The 20,476-nt window shown below is 36.7% G+C and overlaps 1 protein-coding gene across 3 annotated transcripts in view; it reads left to right on the top strand.

The window, feature by feature from the left end:
* nck1a (NCK adaptor protein 1a) overlaps nucleotides 1-20,476 on the top strand; it is a 222,688-nt gene that overhangs the window by 127,483 nt on the left and 74,729 nt on the right. For all 3 annotated transcript variants that reach the window (XM_051923043.1, XM_028794699.2, XM_051923042.1), the window contains one exon: nucleotides 11,780-11,828. The gene's annotated coding sequence lies outside the window, so the exon portion shown is untranslated. The remainder of the gene's footprint in view (nucleotides 1-11,779; nucleotides 11,829-20,476) is intronic.

Genomic DNA, 20,476 nt, shown 5'->3' with positions numbered 1-20,476 from the left:
TTCTGCTCCGACGAAGAGGTGAAAGATGAGGTTCAACGCTTCCTGAAGGACATGGCGGCGAGCTGGTATGACATGGGCATTCTAAAACTACCACAGCGTCTACAAAAATGCATCGACCGAAGTGGCGATTATGTAGAAATATAAATAATTCTTTAACCTTTAAAATTATGTAAATATTATAGAAAATAAATGGTTGTTTGTATTTCTAAAAAAATAGGAGACCTTACTTTTGGGATTGCCCTCGTACATGTGAATCTGTTGCAATTTACAGACTGCTCTATATGCTGTGGCTCCTATTAAATTGAAGGAGCACCTGACACTGAGTTTGCTTTCCTGTGGGAAGCGGCGGTCTTAGAACAGAAGCTTGTCAATGTTGCATCCTCTTTTTCTTTTTCCATCGCCTTTTCTTGTAAGAAGTGACGACAAAGTTCCTCTGCAAGGTGAGCCAAGAACACTCTTCTTTTCCCAGTGGACCCTGTGCATGCCTTGCACAGTTCACTGCTGCCTGGTCAAGCATGTTGCAGCACATAGCAACCGGCCACCTGCATGTTCCTGTTTGCACCAAATAAGCTCACGCCTTCTGGTTCATGATGTCAGTGCACTAGGAGAAAAAAAAAAAGAAAGAGACAAATAATATGTGACATTTTGAAGAAATCATTTGATGACCCGAGTAGTGCCAATCAGAAAACATCATCGAACTAATGCAATATTATTTGAAAACTTAACAGCGTCAGATCGGGTGAAAATTGATGCTGATGCTGTTAGTTTGGGTCAGATCAGGAGGGAGAGCGTGAATGTGACTGAGAGAATAAAACTGAAAAAAAAAACCTAACTTTTACAATACCATAAATTTACACCCGAAATGTATGTATTCTAAATGTGTTATTATTTACCCACTACAACTCCGGGCAATTTACTCCAACATAAACACTGAGCACTGAGAACCTTCTTTGTGAATTGAGCTACGGTGGTGGGTGGGGGGGATGGGATAGCAGGATGCTTGCTGCTTGTGTTGATCTATAGATTCACAAGACAAAACACTCTGATGGAGAGGTGCCAACGGATTTAAGGTGGGCCGGGGTTACGAGTCTTTTCGTAGGCTTTGCTAATTCTAGTGTTAATCCTCAATAAACACATTTCTTTGTTTGTGCTATATACATACTAATTGTAGTTGTGTTTAGAGAATGCTACCGGCTAGCTAATAAAGCACAGAGGACAGAGTCCCTCAGATTGCAGTCTTGTGCATAGGTTGGTTCTCATTCAAGTTCCTGTCTGTTTGGAATGTTTATAAAGTTTTTAGCCTGTCTTGTATGGTTTGCAGTGCTACAGAAATCACCTTTACATTCATCTAGTCTTTGTGTGCCATACCCTCTTATTGGAGCTAGCAGGACTTTCTTGACTAGAATTCTTCCCAGTGGTAGAGGACACTTTTTGTGCTATTCATGAACTCTAAGAATATTATCCAGTTCCTACTTGCAAAAAAGACCTGATTTGAAATTACCTCTATGACATATACTTGACTTCTGTTTTCACTTTCTGCTGTACCAAGTTCTTATGGGGGTACAGTCACAACAATGCTGTTACACTGATTGATGATCACACTTACCGTTATTGGATCTCTACGTGTGAGCAGCTTGAAAAACAGATTGCACGGGGCTTTTTTTTTCACCATTAGGGCTCTCATAGGGCATTCTAAGCAGGGCTGGTGCCATGGGTGGAACTGCACCTTTCTTTGTGGGGGCCTGCTGGCAGCTAAGGTTTTTTTTTGTTTTGTTTTTTTCTTCCTTGTAAGTGAGCAAACAAGCAAACTCTGTGGCTGCATGCTTACAAACACATTGCAAGAGCAATATACATTTTTTTGGTAAGATCGTATCGCGGTTTCATTTTTCTTCTAAGTGTTAGAAAAAGAGGGAGATATTTTGCTTTTTGTTTTGCTTTTAGTGTGCAACCATCATTAGAAGGAAGAACATTTATTTAAAGTTAGAATAAGTAAAGACTTCCCTGCACCAAAGCATTCTGTTTATGAAAAAAGAGAGAGCATGTAAGTGAAAGTGTGTGGGGGTGTATGTATGTGTGTGTGTGTGTGTGTGTACAACATAATAAATTCTTCTAGGGAAAGAAATTTTTAAGTAATTTTTCATCTGCAGCAGCCTTTATCTTGCATTTGGATACAGAATTACAGATTTTTTTTCCTTGTACAATGCATTATACATAGTTCTCAAACATTGTTGACATCTGTGCATAGGAGTGTTCTTGCCACTTCTTGCAAAATGTAGCAGATATTTATAGTGGTGATATTCTAAATCTTTGATATATGATTGCAACCCATTGTTTTATGCTGCAAATGATATGGAAATTTTTGGAGCAACCTCTTTTGACATCTCAGTTTTACACTTCATTGTGTTCATGTGAATTTCTGCATGGCATTTTGGGATGAAATATGAAAAAACAAACAAAAAAAAACCAAAGATAACTTGTGCTTTGTTTTCAGGAGAAAAAAAGCAAATTAAACACTATGATGGTTGAGCATTGTTTTGTGGTATCCATTAATATATTCTGGCTTCATTTTCTTATGATAAAATGCATGTGTTATGCAACTTGCTTCTAAAGTAATTGAAAATAACAAATACTCTACACTACATATTACTGTTATTTTAACTCCTGTAACTTCTCTTCTTGGTTTTTCTCAGCTTTAGAGCTGCAACAACTAATCAACATTATTAATAATAATCAATTATTAAAAACGTTTGCAACAATCACTTTCATCAATTAGTTAATTATGTCATTAGGCAGAGTATGTTGTGCTGCGCATTTGTGTCAACTGCTTCATTCAGTTGTGAACACAGTTGAAAAAAGACAGGGCAACCTAAGACTTCCAGAGTTTGGGAGCACTTTACTCTGAACACAGAAAAAAAAAGGTGGTGAGCTACAAAATTTGTAGGTCAGACCTGCTGTTGCATGAGAGCACAACCAAGTTGCACATGCATTTGAACAGGAAACATACAGTTTCAGGCTCTGTGGGAGGAGGAAGATTTGCTATCATCCCAGTAAGTTGAATGTTACTTCAGCATTAAGTGATATAGATATATGAATGCAATGTTTCCTAGGCTGGGCGTAATGACAAGACTTTCATTTTGAAGTGAGGAACAATTTGTGTCCTTGTCCGTCCCTTTATATTATGAATAAAGCACAAGCATATGCAACAGAATTTAATGATAGGTGACTAATAAAATGTGTCATTAGCCACTAGCTGGTAAACATTAAAATTTTTTTTTTTTTATATATATATATATATATATGCAATTTATCTATATACGTTAAGTCCCTGTCAAGCAGAAAACTTCAAAAAGAAAGTCAAAAACTCTGCGAGAACACAGCGATAATACTACAGCACATCAAACGTGACTGAAAGGTATATTGCTCGTTCCTAGTCAAAAGGCAAAAGCGGGGTGGAAAAGGGAAAGTTACAGACTAGTTGGCTATTGGACTTTTATACAGTCAGGAGGTGTACATGATCATGTGCAAGTACTGCTGCAGCAAGCCTGCTTTAGTCAGTAAAACAGATATTTTGTGGCAGGATCACACAATTTCAAAAGTGAAAATCTAACTGGACACTCCCAACAACAAATGACATGCAGCGGGCTACGACAGTGTGTTGGGTGCAAGCAAATATGCTAATTTTCAGCAGTAAAAGTTTTCCAGATTCAAAAAAAGATGAATGATAATGCAAAAAGATACAAACTTTCAGTTCCTGTCTCCCAGTTCCTGCTGCTGAAAAACATCCCTACAGGATGATGCTGCGACCACCATGCTTCACTGTAGGGATGGTGCCAGGTTTCCTCCAAACGTGACGCCTGGCATTCACACCAAAGAGTTCAATCTTTGTCTCATCAGACCAGAGAATTTTCTTTCTCATGGTCTGAGAGTCCTTCAGGTGCCTTTTGGCAAACTCCAGGCAGGCTGCCATGTGCCTTTTACTAAGGAGTGGGCTTCCGTCTGGCCACTCTACCATACAGGCCTGATTGGTGGATTGTTGCAGAGATGGTTGTCCTTCTGGAAGGTTCTCCTCTCTCCACAGAGGACCTCTGGAGCTCTAACAGAGTGACCATTGGGTTCTTGGTCACCTCCCTGACTAAGGCCCTTCTCCCCCAATCGCTCAGTTTAGATGGCCGGCCAGCTCTAGGAAGAGTCCTGGTGGTTTCGAACTTCTTCCACTTACGGATGATGGAGGCCACTGTGCTCATTGGGACCTTCAAAGCAGCAGAAATTTTTCTGTAACCTTCCCCAGATATGTGCCTCGAGACAATCCTGTCTCGGAGGTCTACAGACAATTCCTTTGACTTCATGCTTGGTTTGTGCTCTGACATGAACTGTCTACTGTGGGACCTTATATAGACAGGTGTGTGCCATTCCAAATCATGTTCAGTCAACTGAATTTACCACAGGTGGACTCCAATTAAGCTGGAGAAACATCTCAAGTATGATCAGGGGAAACAGGATGCACCTGAGCTCAATTTCGAGCTTCGCGGCAAAGGCTATGAGTACTTATGTACATGTCCTTTCTCAATTTTTTATTTTTAATAAATTTGCAAAAATCTCAAGTAAACTTTTTCACGTTGTCATTATGGGGTGTTGTGTGTAGAATTCTGAGGAAAAATAATGAATTTAATCCATTTTGGAATAAGGCTGTAACATAACAAAATGTGGAAAAAGTGATGCGCTGTGAATACTTTCCAGATGCACTGTATTTAGCAATATATCAGAATTGCATGTCTACTGTGTAATGTGCATGTCTAAATACTTTTAGATTCATTGAAGAGACTTCACAATATAGTACATTTCTAAAAGTATATTAACTTTTTTCTAATTTCTGTTCTTCCTATTTATCTGCCTATCTATCTATCGTTATTCTAACTGTCCAACCACAAAAATGCTTCTACTCCAAACTAACAAATTCTGATATCTGAACAAATGATTCCTCAAAATAAAAATTTCAAGAACAGTAAACAAAATAAAAGAGGACTACTTCAATTTTTTAAATTTTATACCTAAATTGTAATTTAATTCATCTGACTCCCATGTCATGGTTTATTCCTTGCTTGCATATTTGGTTTGGCATACCTTCATTGTTGTATGCCTAAGCTGTATTGCCTGACAAGGCTGCTGTCAGACTTTTGTGATCTTTCTTGGTTTCACAAGTTTGAGTATCCCTTTTTCACATTTGACATTAAGTGGATAACCTTAATGTTAACATTTTAATATCTGCATAGTTTTCATGTTTGGAATTTTCCCTGACAGTGTATATCTATCTTACTAAACCACAGTTAATTTATGCACGGCGGACGCACCGAGGCGCATGCGCACTGCCTCCTTGGCGCCCGTCCCAGAGTCATACGCACGCATGTGCACTGCGGCCTTGGCGCCCACCCCAGAGTCAAACGCAGCGGCTTCCCAAAACGCGGCGCGCCCGCCCCAGAGTCAAATGCAGCGGCTTCCCAGAGTCAGTAGGTGGCGCCCAAATAACATAACGTGCTGCGCTGTGGCGCCCGCCCCAGAGTCAAACGCAGCGGCTTCCCAAAACGCGGCAGCTTCCCAGAGTCAGTAGGTGGCGCCCAGACAACACAACCTGTACAGTCATGGATACAAACAATGAACGAAGGCGCCCACACAAAGAAACTGCTTTAGTTCAAATAGCGTTAGTGAATTAAATGGAAACTTTACCATGCCTACGACCTGTGAACTACACCTGAGGTAAAGCGTGCACGCCAGGTTGTACAGCCGCCCTGACGCGACCACCCACACCACCGCATATACCCTCCATGATATTTCATCATGCAGCGGCTTCCCACGGAGGCGCATATTGCGCCGTGGCGCACGCCCCAGAGTCAAACGCAGCGGCTTCCCAGAGTCAGTAGGTCGCGCCCAAACAACACAACCTGTTCACTACACTTGCTCTAATCCACTGTGCCAGTAATATAGATCCCAGCAGTCGGTGTCAGCAAAGGCAGCAGAATCACGTCTCCACAAAACGAAACTGCTTTAGTACAGATATGCGTATTGAATTAAATGACATTTCCCCAGACGCACCCACCCTCCATGATATGTCATCCATCCAGATATCGGACGGAACAGAAACTGATTGCCATTCTTGGATTTCCAATTCGCTAGTGAATCGCGGGCTTACTTGTCTATTGATATTATTTTGTGGTAGAATTTTAGAATCCTCTCATTAAATAGCAATTGACTGCTGATTATTTAATTGAGAGGTTTTTCTCATATGAACTACTAAGTTTGCAAAGACCTTAGTTAAAGTATAGCAGCGGTGCACAGTCACCATGACCACAGCCAACCCATGTTAGTAATGAATATAAGACAGCTAGACTCTGACAGAAATAAGACTGTGTATTGTAACTGCCATTATTGTTGTTTTGTTTAGTCAACAAGGCTAACATCCAAAGTTGTAGATGTAAATAATAAAATCTGTCAGATGCCTAGAATTTGCTTTTCAGTAACTCACAGCAGCATACTGTATAATTAAAACTTAGTCTCCAATGCACAACACTCATTTTGTTCCTTGATGTCATTTTTGTTTCTTGTACTTTTTTGTCTTGAATTATTGAAGAGTTGGTCTTTACCTGTATTTTACATAGTGCCTTCTGCAGTACCTATTTAATATGATGTGTTTTGTAGTTCTCTGGCTTAAAGTAATTTATTAAGCATTTAACATTTTTTATTTTATATAGTTACTTATACCTTAAGTACAACCACAAAGGCATCTTGCACAGTAAACAATAAGTGTATCTGATAACCCATGTGGTTTATGCAACAATGAAGTTTTTCCAGGCATTTTATATTAACATGTAGTGGAAGGTATAGAGTATTGTGTATATTCAGAGTTTACAAATATATGCACTTGGATCTGATAAACAGTAATTTAGACAGACAATGAAGTGTTTGGCAAAGGAATATAACTACCAAAAGCTGTTTTCAATTTTGGGTGTGCTTTTCTATATGGAGTACTGGGAAAGTTGTGTCTTTGACTTAGGCTTAAGTAACCGAGCATAGTAATATTTGATACTCTATAAACTGTGTTGTGTTGTAGAGTGCTTTTTAATGGTATCTTTCATGAAAAGCACTTTGAAAAGTTAATTATTTGTGTATAATTTCAGTGTTCTTTGACTAAAAACTTTATATTTCTCTGGATACATTTGGTGTTTTTTCTGTTGATATTTCAGCATTATTTATTTTATTGTAGTTGCATGTAAACTAGTCTTAAAAGTGGTTTATTAAGAACAAAATGACAGAAAAAGGTTCCCTTAGATTGTTTTGCTTAGCAGAATGTTCTGTTCTTGCTTGTAATTTCTGAGTTTTGTAGTTATAGCTCTGGGGTCTGTTAAAAACCTGAAATGAATAGAAAGGAGTAGTTTACTGATTATAGGCACTAACTCCCCACTGTGGGCTGTCAATCCATCTTTTATTTATTTCCACTATTTACAATACGTAGAGCAGGATCTACTGTTTGAAGTTGGCCTTCTATCTAGTTGTAGCAAATTTATTAAAAACAAACAAAAAAAAATCTTAAGACTCAATTATTAGTGCAATTCCTTTGATTTTGTTTTTTGCAGCTTTTTTTACTTGTTAGTGGTCAGGGTGTGCTCTGAGCTGTCTTATGCTAGAAATCAAATTCAAGAAGCACAATAATTACAGTCAATGTTCACTTAAATGTGTTTTCCAATTTTGTATGCTTGACATTTACAACTGATATGCCAGTTCTGTAATTCAGGGTGGAGTCATAGTGGCAGGGGCAGAGAGAGAAGCTTGGCAGGATTTCTAGTGCTCCTTCACTTTTTATGTCATAAGCATGAATACAATGTTGTAATCAAAGCAGCATGCAGGAAATTACGTTGATTGAATTAAATAGCTTGTTAAAAAAAAAAAAAAACCCACAACAGAGGATTCCCAGTGTGATTGCTGATCTTAAGAAGAGACCAAAATTGTACTTTATAAATGATTATACTTTGAAAAAAATGTAGGAGAAAAGTTCATAGAAGAAGCAGTTTTTGTGATGCCTACTTTTCTTTTAGAAACTTGCATCTTAGAATTAGGGCTGAATAAAGGAATGTTTTTAACAATACCAACTGAGAAACACTTTTTTTTCTGTCCTACCTTTTCTTGTTTCACTCTTGCTTATTCATTGTCCTCTAAATGCATTTTATTCTTTAAGACATACTGAAGGGCATTTTAATAACACCTAGATAAAAGTATTTGGTTTTTTTTCTTTGGTGGTGATGAGGAAGGCTATGATTGGCATATATACAGGGCCTATAAAAATAGTCACCCCTTGGAAGTTTTCACTTTTGATTGGTTTCAGTATGGTGTTTTATCAATTTCCAAGGTGCATGTGTGGCTTTATGTCAGTTATAATGAGCAGCTGGCTTTCTTTGAACTTCTTGTATATCAAGGCATAATAAAGGTAATGCTGCAAGTGTAGATATTAATTCTCATACCCTTTAGTATGAAAGTGTCAGCTGCAAATCATTATAGTTTAAGTGCCTGTAAAAAGTATTCACCCCCTTAGACATTTTGAAATATTGTTCTACAGTGTTGAATCACAATGAGTCTATCTTGTCTTTTTTGACACTGATCAACAGAAAAAGACACTAATACCAATGTGAAAACAGATCTCTGCAAAATTGTCAAAATTCGTTACAAATATAAAATACAAAATAATTGTTCTTTTAAGATTCATCCCCTTTAACACTAGAATCCCTGAAGCCTATGAAAAAACTCTTAATCCCGGCCCACCTTAAATTCATTCACATTTCTCCATCAGCATCTTTTGTTTGTAAATGCGTTGATCAGCACAAGCAGCAGCCTGCTGTCCCATCCCCTCACCACTACAGCTCAACTTGGGGGAAAAAGTTCTCCTAGCTCAAGTTTCTTTTCTGCTTGTGAGTTCCCTGCAGTTGTATAGGGTAAATAATATGAATATGTCTTCTGCAATTGCACCATATTCTGAGCAAGTTTTGAATGACAGGATTACTGCCCAGTTGATTTTGGTTAATGGTAGTGGCAGTAGTAGTAGGTTCACAAAGCAAAGCACATCAAGAGGAGATGGAAGAGAATTTATTTTCCATGACTAATATTGCAGTAAAAGCTTTACCCTATTTTCAAAGAAGTTATTCACGGAGACCAGATGAGAATACAGAACAATTTTTTTAGTTGCACGTAGATAAGCACAAATGTCTTGGTTCATGGAGTGAACATTCAACAATACAATTAATTTGCTTTTCTACTACCATAACTTTATCTAATACGTCATGTCATCTGACTCTTAATATGTATAGCTTTATTATTTCATCCAGACATCTAGTGCCACCAGTATTTTCTGACTCCTTTCGACTCTCTCATTTACCTGAATATTGCCTTGCTAATAGGGGTGATTTGAGGATTGTGTTGATCTTCCCATTTATTTATCCTTGGTTTGTAGAAGGGTGTTTGTTACTCATTTACCTCATTCTGTCCTTGGAAAATCAAACTTTTAGTTTCTCTGAGATGAGGCAAACCTCACGTGTTCAAGCTTTAAGCCACATTTAGTTAATCCTTTAGTTACCTTCAGCCATTTTCCTTATGTTTTAATAATTTATTACAACATCATTTAAATATATACTTGTATTAAATTATAAAAGGTTATATGTTAACTAAAAATTCCATACTGACCACGCCAGTACAGTTTCTTTATTTTCTTCTTCCCTCCATCATCTGAAAATATGTATATTTCCAATGCAGTAGTAGAGATGAACGATAGGTAATGACATGTCTGCTTTGGATCTTTAAATTATTGTTTGTTTTATGCCTTATTCATATGGCCTTCTTGCATATCAAGTACATTTTTATTTGCATTTGTGATTTATTTTTACAGGTTGAGTATCTCTAATCCAAAATACTGGGACTAGAACTATTTTGGATTTTGGAATATTTGCTTATATATAATGAAGTAACATGGTGATGCCCTTGATGAAGTATGGAAATGCAGCCAAACCAGCTAAATGGCGACTCATGCATATAATAATTCATATAACCGAGATGTTGCTATTGTAGTGAAAAGGAAGACATAAGCCAGGGAATGTAGTTTAAAAAAAAAAAGAAAAAGTTAATTATAATGGGAGTTTCACTAAAAAGGAGACAAGTATTGTTATTATTATTTGGGACAGAACTGGTTCAGAAGAAATAGCAAACTGAATTATGTACAGTCTTCCCTACTGTTCTGGCTGTGGGGAATGAGTTCACCAAGCTGCTTTGTCTTGGTTCATCGGAAGAGGCATTATGCATGGTGAACTAAAACCAAGACTCTTTTTCTTCAAACTATGCTACTGTATAATGCTCATTGCTTTCCCTTCTCTTCACTTCTCCCTCTCTGGGAGAGTCTGGTACAGTATCTCCATGCTCATTGATTCAAGCCAGCTGCTTACACCCTGCTCATAGCTGGTGCTGGTGGCCCTTATTTCTATAGCCAGTTTGAGCCATCGTGTTCTTTTTATCCTTGCCACTTGCATGGTAGCCATAACAGACTTATTACATTATAATATGTGTTTTAGCTTCCTTTTAATAGGGCCATTGCTGCCTGTTTGCACTGAAGACCTTTGTTTTTTAATCAGTTTATATTGGCTCCCTATTGTCAGTTCTTAAAGAACTGGCTGACAGGTCAATAATTTCTCGGTCAACCTTTACTCCATCATGCCCGCTGTGCTAGAAGCCATTAACCAACTGACCAAAGCAGTACTTGCAATTTTTGTATGGTGTGGACGTACAAACATAAAACATGTTTTTGAAAACATAAAAAGCCAGTCTCTGTTTTTCCTGACATAATAAGAGCAATTTACTGAACTTCTGTTGCCAGTAAGAGCACCTAGCGAGAATGAAGCTGCTTTTATTAACCATAAGCAGTGATTGTCTTTTAATCTCCAGAATGCAGAGGGAGACGCATTACAGTTTGTTTCCTCTAAGTTCCATGCCAGCACAGCATTTTTAACAGTACTGTACTGCAAGGCATTTTTTTTTTTTTTATATAACTTTCATGCATGCAGGGGGGCCAAAGCTTGTCGACTATGTGTCATGCCTTTGTAGCTTCCGATGTTTAATGGTGGTCCCCAGTCTTTCAGAACAAACAATACAATTCAGACCATCGATTGTATGTCGTTGACTCACATGTTCAGTTTTTCATAGGATACCTCAACCGCCACATCATCATTGTGTGCCTATGCTTCACTGGGGATACATTTACTAGATCATTGAGACTTATAAAAGTAAATTGCACAGAAATGGGCGCACGTCAGGTTTTATAGATAAGTTTTTTTTTTCGTTTTTTTTTTGTCATATGCATTTTTGTGATTTTTGGGGTACGCATATTTTCACACTTAAATCCAAGCACAGTTGTGTAAAAGGGAGTCTTAGTGTGTAATTTTCCACTTTTGATGTCATGCTCAGTTTCAAATTTTGGAATTTCAGATGAGGGATACTCAACCTGTATAAAGTATCAGAACATTTTGAAAAGAAATAAACACTTTGAGAGGATGTCCAATTTTATGCAGATCTCTAAATTAATGTAAAATGAAGAGATATTCATGTATTCTAATCTAAAACTTTGCTTGGAAATGATTGCCATCAGTTTTAATTGCAACATACAGATATTCCCTGGCTATTAAAGCTTCTTCCCGAAAGCCATTTCCAGCATCTTTCTGCTACGTCTTGATTAGATATTTTGTTTCTGTCTCCTCAGGTCAGAAACAATCGGCAAGTCTCAAGTTGACAGCTTTGATGTGGCACAGGTAAGTGAGTGGGCTTTGCTCTGTCTGAGGACATGGTGCATTAGCCTACAAAGGCATTTTCTCTGAGACAGACTTGAATTCAAGAGAATAATCTGAGCATGTCATGTTTAACCAATGGCATTTATCCTATATAATGAAAAAAACACCTAGATCTCTTTATTTTGTTTTGTTATGTATGTAGAAATGCTAGTTTGATTTGCATTGTCTTAAAATGCTCCCTAAATCCGTTTTTGTGGAACCCTTATCATCCTGCCTAGGTGATCATTCTAATTACATTTTTCTATGAAAATTTTCTATTTCCTGTCAGTTATATACAACGTTTGAACGATGAAATCAATGTGATCAATATTTCAATGGAAACTCTCTATATACAATACCTTGAAAAACATTTTCGATTTTTTGATTTTACTGCATGATTGCACATTTTTGTTCCTTTAGTGAATGTTATTTGATTTCATTCAAGGACTGATATTGCTTAGTTTTAATATCTAAGAAGTTTGTGCAAGACTTACTGTCTTAAGTGAAAAACTAATTCTTGAATCTATTAAGTGGGTATTCCACCATTACCAACAATAAGTGTATCCGGAAGTTTGCTATTACTACTGATCAAACTCTTACAGTGCTTTGCAATTTAGTTCCACTCCACCTTGCAGAACCACTTTTAATTTGGCTGTAACAGACCATGGTGGATAGCAGGTCATTGTGATGCTTTGAAGAGAACTTAGTGTCAGTGAAATATTGAATTATTATAATCTGCAGATGGTTTAGCTGTGAGATCAATGTAAGTGAAATATAAATGCAGAGTACATTTTTATTCATTGTATGCATAAGGTTGTTTTTCTACAGTGAAAGAGTTAAATTTCTCTTCAATTAATCTTCAGATAGGTTAGGTGAATTTTTGCTTTCATTTTTTTTTTTTTTTTTTTAAGAACCATCCATCCATCCATCCATTTTCCAACCCGCTTAATCCGAACACAGGGTCACGGGGGTCTGCTGGAGCCAATCCCAGCCAACACAGGGCACAAGGCAGGAAACAATCCCGGGCAGGGTGCCAACCCACCGCAGGACACACACAAACACACCCACACACCAAGCACACACTAGGGCCAATTTAGAATCGCCAATCCACCTAACCTGCATGTCTTTGGACTGTGGGAGGAAACCGGAGCGCCCGGAGGAAACCCACGCAGACACGGGGAGAACATGCAAACTCCACGCAGGGAGGACCCGGGAAGCGAACCCAGGTCCCCAGGTCTCCCAACTGCGAGGCAGCAGCGCTACCCACTGCGCCACCGTGCCGCCCTTTTTAAGAACCATTTAACCTGATAACTTAAAATAGCAGGAGAAGTGATTTGATGTTTCATAGATTTCTGGTAACTGCTGATTTGAAGGTGTGTTCAGTGTAGTGTGTGTCATTATGCTGGAAATTTAATAACTTGTACTGGTGATTTCTTTTGCCACCTGGAGTGACGATTGGACAAGTAAAAAAGGACGATGTACAAAATTTCAGAAATGCATACAGCCTATTCTATTACAGATTTCTGAAAGAAAATAACTTTCCCAACAAATTATTTTGAAGAATAAGTGCACTAAATTTCAACAAGATCAGTCCACAGTGAGCTGAATTGTTCATGTGGCATGATGATAATAGGTCTTTTTTGTATTATATGCAAATGCCTCTAAAAATTACATTACAATAGATGGCACATTGTAAATTTTGCCACTGCTGTACCGGAAATGAAAATTGTCCAATCTTATTGTGGAACTTATTACGATACTGCAATATACTTTATAGTGCGGTGGGAATTGTCAGGGGCCTGTGATATTATTCTGACCCTAGGGTCACAATATGATGATATGTGTTTTTTTTTTTTTTATTATTTGTATGTGGTGTTTTAAAATTCTGAGCATTTCAGTCCAGTTCTGCTATGTATTGCACTTTAGCTTTCCATATTATATGACTAACCTCAGCAATGAAATGACACCCCTATATTCAAAATGTTTGTTACACCTAATAAGAAAACAGCTTGAATCAATTAATTATAATTAGCATTTGAACTTGACTAATTAAAGATAACTTATTTGTGTTGATTAGGACTCTTGAAGAAATGGTTGCTGAAAATGAGGCTTTACAGTCAAATGCAATTAATAAATTAAAAATCATAGCCATTAGCACCACTAGTAATGTATTGTTGGTATTTTAAATCAGTTTAATGGTATCATGATTAAAAAAAAAAACAAGAAAATTTCTGGTTGAATCCAAGCTTTTGAATGCTAATGTATATATAAAAATAGATAGGCTGAGTTAACTAACCACAAAGTGCCATTGTGCCAATTGACATTATCAACGAATTGACAGATTTTTTAAGGTATAAGAATTTTTAAAGTTTTACATATAACATATGTATGTATGTACTGACTTGTTGCTGCTTGAATTTTGAATATCACATCTGATGTTTTAAACCCTTGTTTAAATTTAGCTTCCATTAAATTCAATTATCTGCCAGTTGCACTTCCTTAAATGCAGACAAAGTTACACTTGTTCTTTGGAAGTTTTTCAGATATAAACAAAGCCATTAATTCTTTATAATATATGCGATGGGGAAATTTCGAGGGGAGGTGCTGATTTTATATAAGTTAGCACTAGCAATTTAAATATCAGGGAACTCATTTCTTCTAGATTTTACCTGTTCCAATTTTTTTTATTGATTAGCTTATATCCTCAGTAGTAATAAATGATAGAGGAAATACTTAAAAAGACCATCACAATACATTCAGGTATTTAATTTGTAAAGTACATAAAAATACCTTGTGTCTCAATTTGTATAAAAAAGAATACTTAATAAAGGCATCTGATATTATTGTCTGTGTAAATGAGACTCTGCTGAAACACACAAAATTGTTCGTTGGTCAAGAGTCCTGTGTTCAATTCAAAAAGTTTAATTTTTTATTTATGATATATAGGGAACACATTATATAGAGAGTCAGTGGGGACATAGTGGCCAGTGAGTGGTTTCGTCTGTATCATCCTGCTGGTGATGATAGTAACTAAAACATTTTTGTTATGGATACCAGTGTTAAACTTTCTTTTCTCTTTTCTCTCTCACACCCTCTCCCCCTCTCTATGCAAAACGAAGTTTGTAAATGCAGTGGACCATAGACAAAGTACTAACACTTGTTACAGTTGACTGCATTCAGTGTAAATGAAAAAAAACTTTGATCTGCAATGAAAAATTTTACAGCTTGCTGTTAGTGAAGTTAGAATGAACGTTGTGAAGAAGTCCTCACAAAAACAGAAATGTAAAAAAGTAAACAGTATAGCAAACTGTTAACAAAAATTTACTTGCATCACAGGAATTTCTTTGATTATCTTAACATGTGGCTATGTACACAACACTTAAATCTTATGTTATTGTATAAGTAACGCATCCTTTACTGTTTTTGTTTGTAATTGAAAAACATCTAAAACTAGGCCTGAGTGAAATGTCAAATGTTACCACAATATTTTTCCAAACCATTCAATAGGGGTAATTATCAGTAATTGTTTCTGCTCCAGCTCCATGCAACTCTGCTCAAGATTAAGTAGTCTTAAAATGCTATGGCATTATACTCTTTTTCCGATGCTCAATTTTATGTTTGATTAGTTTTTTAGAGCCCAGAAACAAAAACAGAAGGCTTATAATTATTATGTAATATACAGTAATACCAGTTAACATTGTCAGAATTGAATATTACTAATTACAAATAAAATAGGTAAATAAAAATGTAGATTTCAAAAACTTCTTTCAGTTGGTTTAACAATAGCAGTTATGAGATTGTAAATCTGTCATAAGATGTTTATCAGGGTTCAAGGCAAGAGTGGTACAGCATATTAGCCTCACATATCGAACAACAATGTTATTTTTTCATTTAATTTTAATTTCTCTGAGCATAGAAGACCCCAGTTGAGTGGAACTAATGTGACTCATGATGGTTTTTACCAACAGGTCCTGACTGTGATTTAACCTGTGTATTTTAACCATGTCTTGGAATTATTTATTTATTGCATTTTAATCTCTACCAATAACACTGTTTTGTGTGTGTCCTCATTGCCCATTCCATCTCAGTTTCTAGCAATCGATGTCTCTTGTTCAAGGAGCAATATGCCAGCTGCAGGCAATTAGGATATCAAGTATGTAGTATGTAAAAGTGATTTGTAATGGAGATATTGTATATCCAAGAATGAACCTAGCATTGAATGTCATTGACATTAAAAAAAAAAAAAAAAAATGTGACAATGGCCTATACAAAACTAGAACAAAATAGCAGTGCCCAAAAGAACAATAAGTTAATGACATACTAATACGTTATAATGGTATGGTATATTGAAAGGGTGCATAATCATTTAATAAATCTACAAAAAGTCGTACAGTAGTAAGTAAGGATTCTAGTCTATTTAAAACAACACGGTTTGGCCATATGGCTAAAAAATATCCATGTCTCCATACATATCCCTGGTATAATATGATAGAATTTCTTTAGATGTCTAATGAAGCTTGGCCTTCATCTATTCTGACTTATTTTTACGAATGAACAGTGAATCCATACTTGCTGACTATGTAACATCCTAGTATAAAGCACATGCTCGGCTCAAGGACATAAAACAATGAACTTGGACCGTAGAACTGTGGGAGGTCACCTAGGCCACTATTAGCGATTTAAGTAAAAGTGTATTAGTTTCAGTAAACAAAAAAAGTGCAGAACTATACCATTTAGTGACCATTTAGATCCATGCCATTAACCCAGGAAGAATGTATATATAAATAATCCTCCCTTTTCATCTCTTTTGTAGCCTTATGGCAATGGCGACACCATTTCCATCAAACAGAAAAACTATGTTGTGGCTAATGAGAGGATTTGACCAGCATGCCCCTCATACAAAAATGAAAATTGTCCAGTAAAGCTAAGTCATGATGAATCACAAAGAAGCATAATTTTTACTGTAGCACACGATCAGTCGCTATTGTTCAGAATATGATAGAAAAGAGAACTGAGGATGGCATTTTTTAGTGAGCAGAAGTAATTATTAATAATTTTTGATAGCCATTTATTCAAGTAGCAGAAATACCATTGTGCTTCATTAGACTGACTGATTCCAATTCCTTCTAGGCGTAAATTAAATAAAAATTTGTTTCAATGACTGGTATCTTCAGTGGCTGACTTGCATCATTTCAAAACTTTGTTTTGACTGCAGCTGGTCATTACGGATGCTCAAAAAGAGAGAAATAGTAAAATACTTTAAAGCAGACAGTTTCTTAATTGAGCAACTTAGCCTTGTGTGAGGAAAGACACCAGAAATAAACAAATACTTTAAATTCTTAATAAAAATATTGGAACATGTGTGTGGCCTGCTAGGTCATACTTTTCACCATTTAATCATTGTTGGAGCAAAGGATGTATTAAAATGCATTATTCTTTTGATTGTTTATGTCAAACATTCAGGAATTTGTTTGTTTGCAGTCTTAAGTTAAAATGCTAATCTAATCAGTTTCATGCGTTGTTTCTTCACAACTACATAAGTTTTGATAGTGAGTTGTCATCCTCGATCTTGTGCAGTGAGTCAATGACTCATTTCTGAGGTGTTTAGGTGTAATGCCTTTCATTTTTTGTAATTGACACACTTACAAAATCTTGTTAAAGTGGAAAGTGGCAAAGATTTCTTACACGGGTCCTGCTTATCAAAAGATAATTAATTCATCATCTGCAGATGTCATTTCATAGTATAATAATCTCAAACTCCAACTAATTCAGGGTCATGGGCATCCTGAACATGTCCTCACAGCAACATTTTCAACGTAAGGACTAACGCGAGTATTGAAGTGCCACAAACACTGAACCAATTTACAATAACCAAGTAGCATAACTTATACAGTTCTATGCAAAAGTCCAAAAGTCTGGATACCTGTGGCCAAATTACATGTTTTGTTGACATGACGACTTTGACTGCAAGTAAACTAAAACAGTGACATTTAAGAACGTAAGGGTAAATGTGGCATTTCCTGTTCAATATTATGAACACTCGCTTTAGCTGCCTTTGGCAATACACAGTTCTTCCTGATTATGGTACAACTTCTGGCATGTCCTACTGTCTTTATTCTCATTGGCTGAAGTGTAGGCAGAGTCCACTGAAAGTGGCAAACTTTAGCTTAAAATCTACGTTTAAGACTTGCATATTAGGAGAGGTAGACTTTTAGTCCAAAATTGTATTTCTCAGTACAGTGTATAACAAAGAATCCAGGTCTCTACTTCAGTGCAAAAAATGATACAGTATACATAGTCGTGTTGGCTAGATAGATAGATAGATAGATACTTAATCCCAAGGGGAAATTCACATACTCGAGCAGCAGCATACTGATACAAAAAAAACAAAAAAAAAAAACAATATTAAATTAAAGAGTAATAAAAATGTAAGTAAAAACAGACAACAACTTTGAATAATGTTAACGTTTAAACCCCCCGCCCGGGTGGAATTGAAGAGTCGCATAGTTTGGGGGAGGAACGATCTCCTCAGTCTGTCAGTGGAGCAAGACAGTGACTGCAGTCTGTCGCTGAAGCTCCTCTGCTCCTCTGTCTGGAAATAGCTACTTGTAGCAACTCAGAAGTGGGAAAGAAAATGTGCTATAGCATATCAAGTACTGACAGAATAATTTACATTGACTTTTTTGCACAATGAGCCAGCCAAAAAATGAGAATGTTGAAAAAAATAGTACAATATTTAGTGTATATGTAGTAGATATTTTAATAATATTTTTTTATATATGTTTCGCCATATGTATTCACAGGAAATGTAAAGGTTCAATACTGCTAATGATAAATATGCAAGCATATGAATATCACTTTTGCATTGAATTTTGTTTGTTGGTATGTGTAATAATTTTCATTTATGTGCTTATTAAAAATTAAATACTTGGTAAATCCTAATGATTCTGATTTTGCTCTTACTGCAGTTTTAATTTTAGTAGCCCGCTTTTCATTTTTATACTGTGTTTTAACTTTGTTTATTCTGCAGAGTACTGATGGGACATGCCATTAAGCATACTGCTTTGAAATAAAGCCTGATTGATGTATTGAAACAAAGCTCACCTCTTTTGAAAATACTTGCAGTGAATTTTCTCCATGATGTATACAGATTTTATTTTCCCCACTAGAGGGAGTAAAGTTAATATGCATTAAATGATCATCTCAAGCTTCTGTAAAGAACAGCTTTTTAAACTGTGTTTAATACAGAAAGTACTTACTGACTTGATGCAGTGATTAAAAAAAAATATGCTGGCAAATTAGGTACATTTTAGTTAAGTAGCTGCCTTTTTCAGCAAAATGGATTTGTCAAAGTCCATCTAGACAAAAAGTGTAGAATTTGGCAACCATCCTAAATTTTTCATAAATTTTTGTAAGTGGTTTGTCTTAGGTAAGTAACTTGATGCAGTTAAGTTACAACAGAAATTAACAAAAGTCCAGAGATAAATCCAGTTGACAGCTACTTTATTTCAGACATGAACTGTAATATAAAAAGAAAAGTCTGATGCAATCAAAGTAACATTGGATTGATGTATTAATGCAGTGGTTCTTTAACTGTGGGGTGGGCCCCCCTAGGGGGGCGCGAAGATGTGAAAAAAAAAAGCAAGAATCGTAAATATGAAAAATACATTTATTGAAACCAAAACAAATTAACTTAAACTACATTCTGATACTAGAAAAATAAATATAGCGTTAGATAAATGTGGATAAAAGTTAAGTAGGTATAATAAAATATGCATCTATGATATATCATTACAGTATTTTGTGCACCATAAGGCGCACTGGATTGAAAGGCGCACTCTCAATTGCGGGGCTTATTTCTGTACTTAAGCCATACATAAGGCGCACCGTATTATTCGGCGCATGCAAAAACAAGGTAACAGAAGCAAAACAATGAGTTTAGTTAAACCTTATTCTACTACGTATTTAAAAATACACTCACATTGTTTTTTGATCAGTTTGTTGTCACAAATCCATCGAAGTCCTCACCTTCTGTATCTGAATTGAACAGATGGGCAAGTTCGCCATCAAACATGCCGGGTTCCCTCTCGTCATTGTCGGAATCAGTCTCGTTGCCGGGTGGCTGTTCAGCAATGATTCCAGCTTTCGCGTAAGCTCGGACAACAGTCGAAGCAGACACCTTAGCCCAGGCATCCACAATCCATTCACATATGGTGGCGTAACTCACCCGGCGCTGCCTTCCAGTCTTAGTAAAGGTGTGTTCGCCATCTCTCATCCATCGCTCCCATGACGCTTGCATCTTCACTTTGAACGCCCTGTTTACACCGATGTCCAGCGCTTGGAGTTCTTTTGTTAATCCTCCTGGAATGATGTCAAGCTCCGTATTCATTTGCTTCACTTGTTTTTTCACAGTAGCGGTGATATGGGCACGCATGGAGTCGCAGATCAACAAAGACGGTGATGCATGGAAAAACCCACCCGGTCTCTTCACATACACCTCTCTCAGCCACTCTCTCATTTTCTCCTCGTCCATCCAGCCCTTTGGATTGGCCTTAACGATGACTCCGGCTGGAAACTTTTCTTTTGGCAGCGTCTTCCTCTTAAAAATGACCATAGGTGGTAGTTTCTGT

This window comes from Erpetoichthys calabaricus, chromosome 2 (assembly GCF_900747795.2).
Source record: "Erpetoichthys calabaricus chromosome 2, fErpCal1.3, whole genome shotgun sequence".
Taxonomy (NCBI): domain Eukaryota; kingdom Metazoa; phylum Chordata; class Cladistia; order Polypteriformes; family Polypteridae; genus Erpetoichthys; species Erpetoichthys calabaricus.
This window is presented reverse-complemented; position numbering and strand designations above follow the sequence as displayed.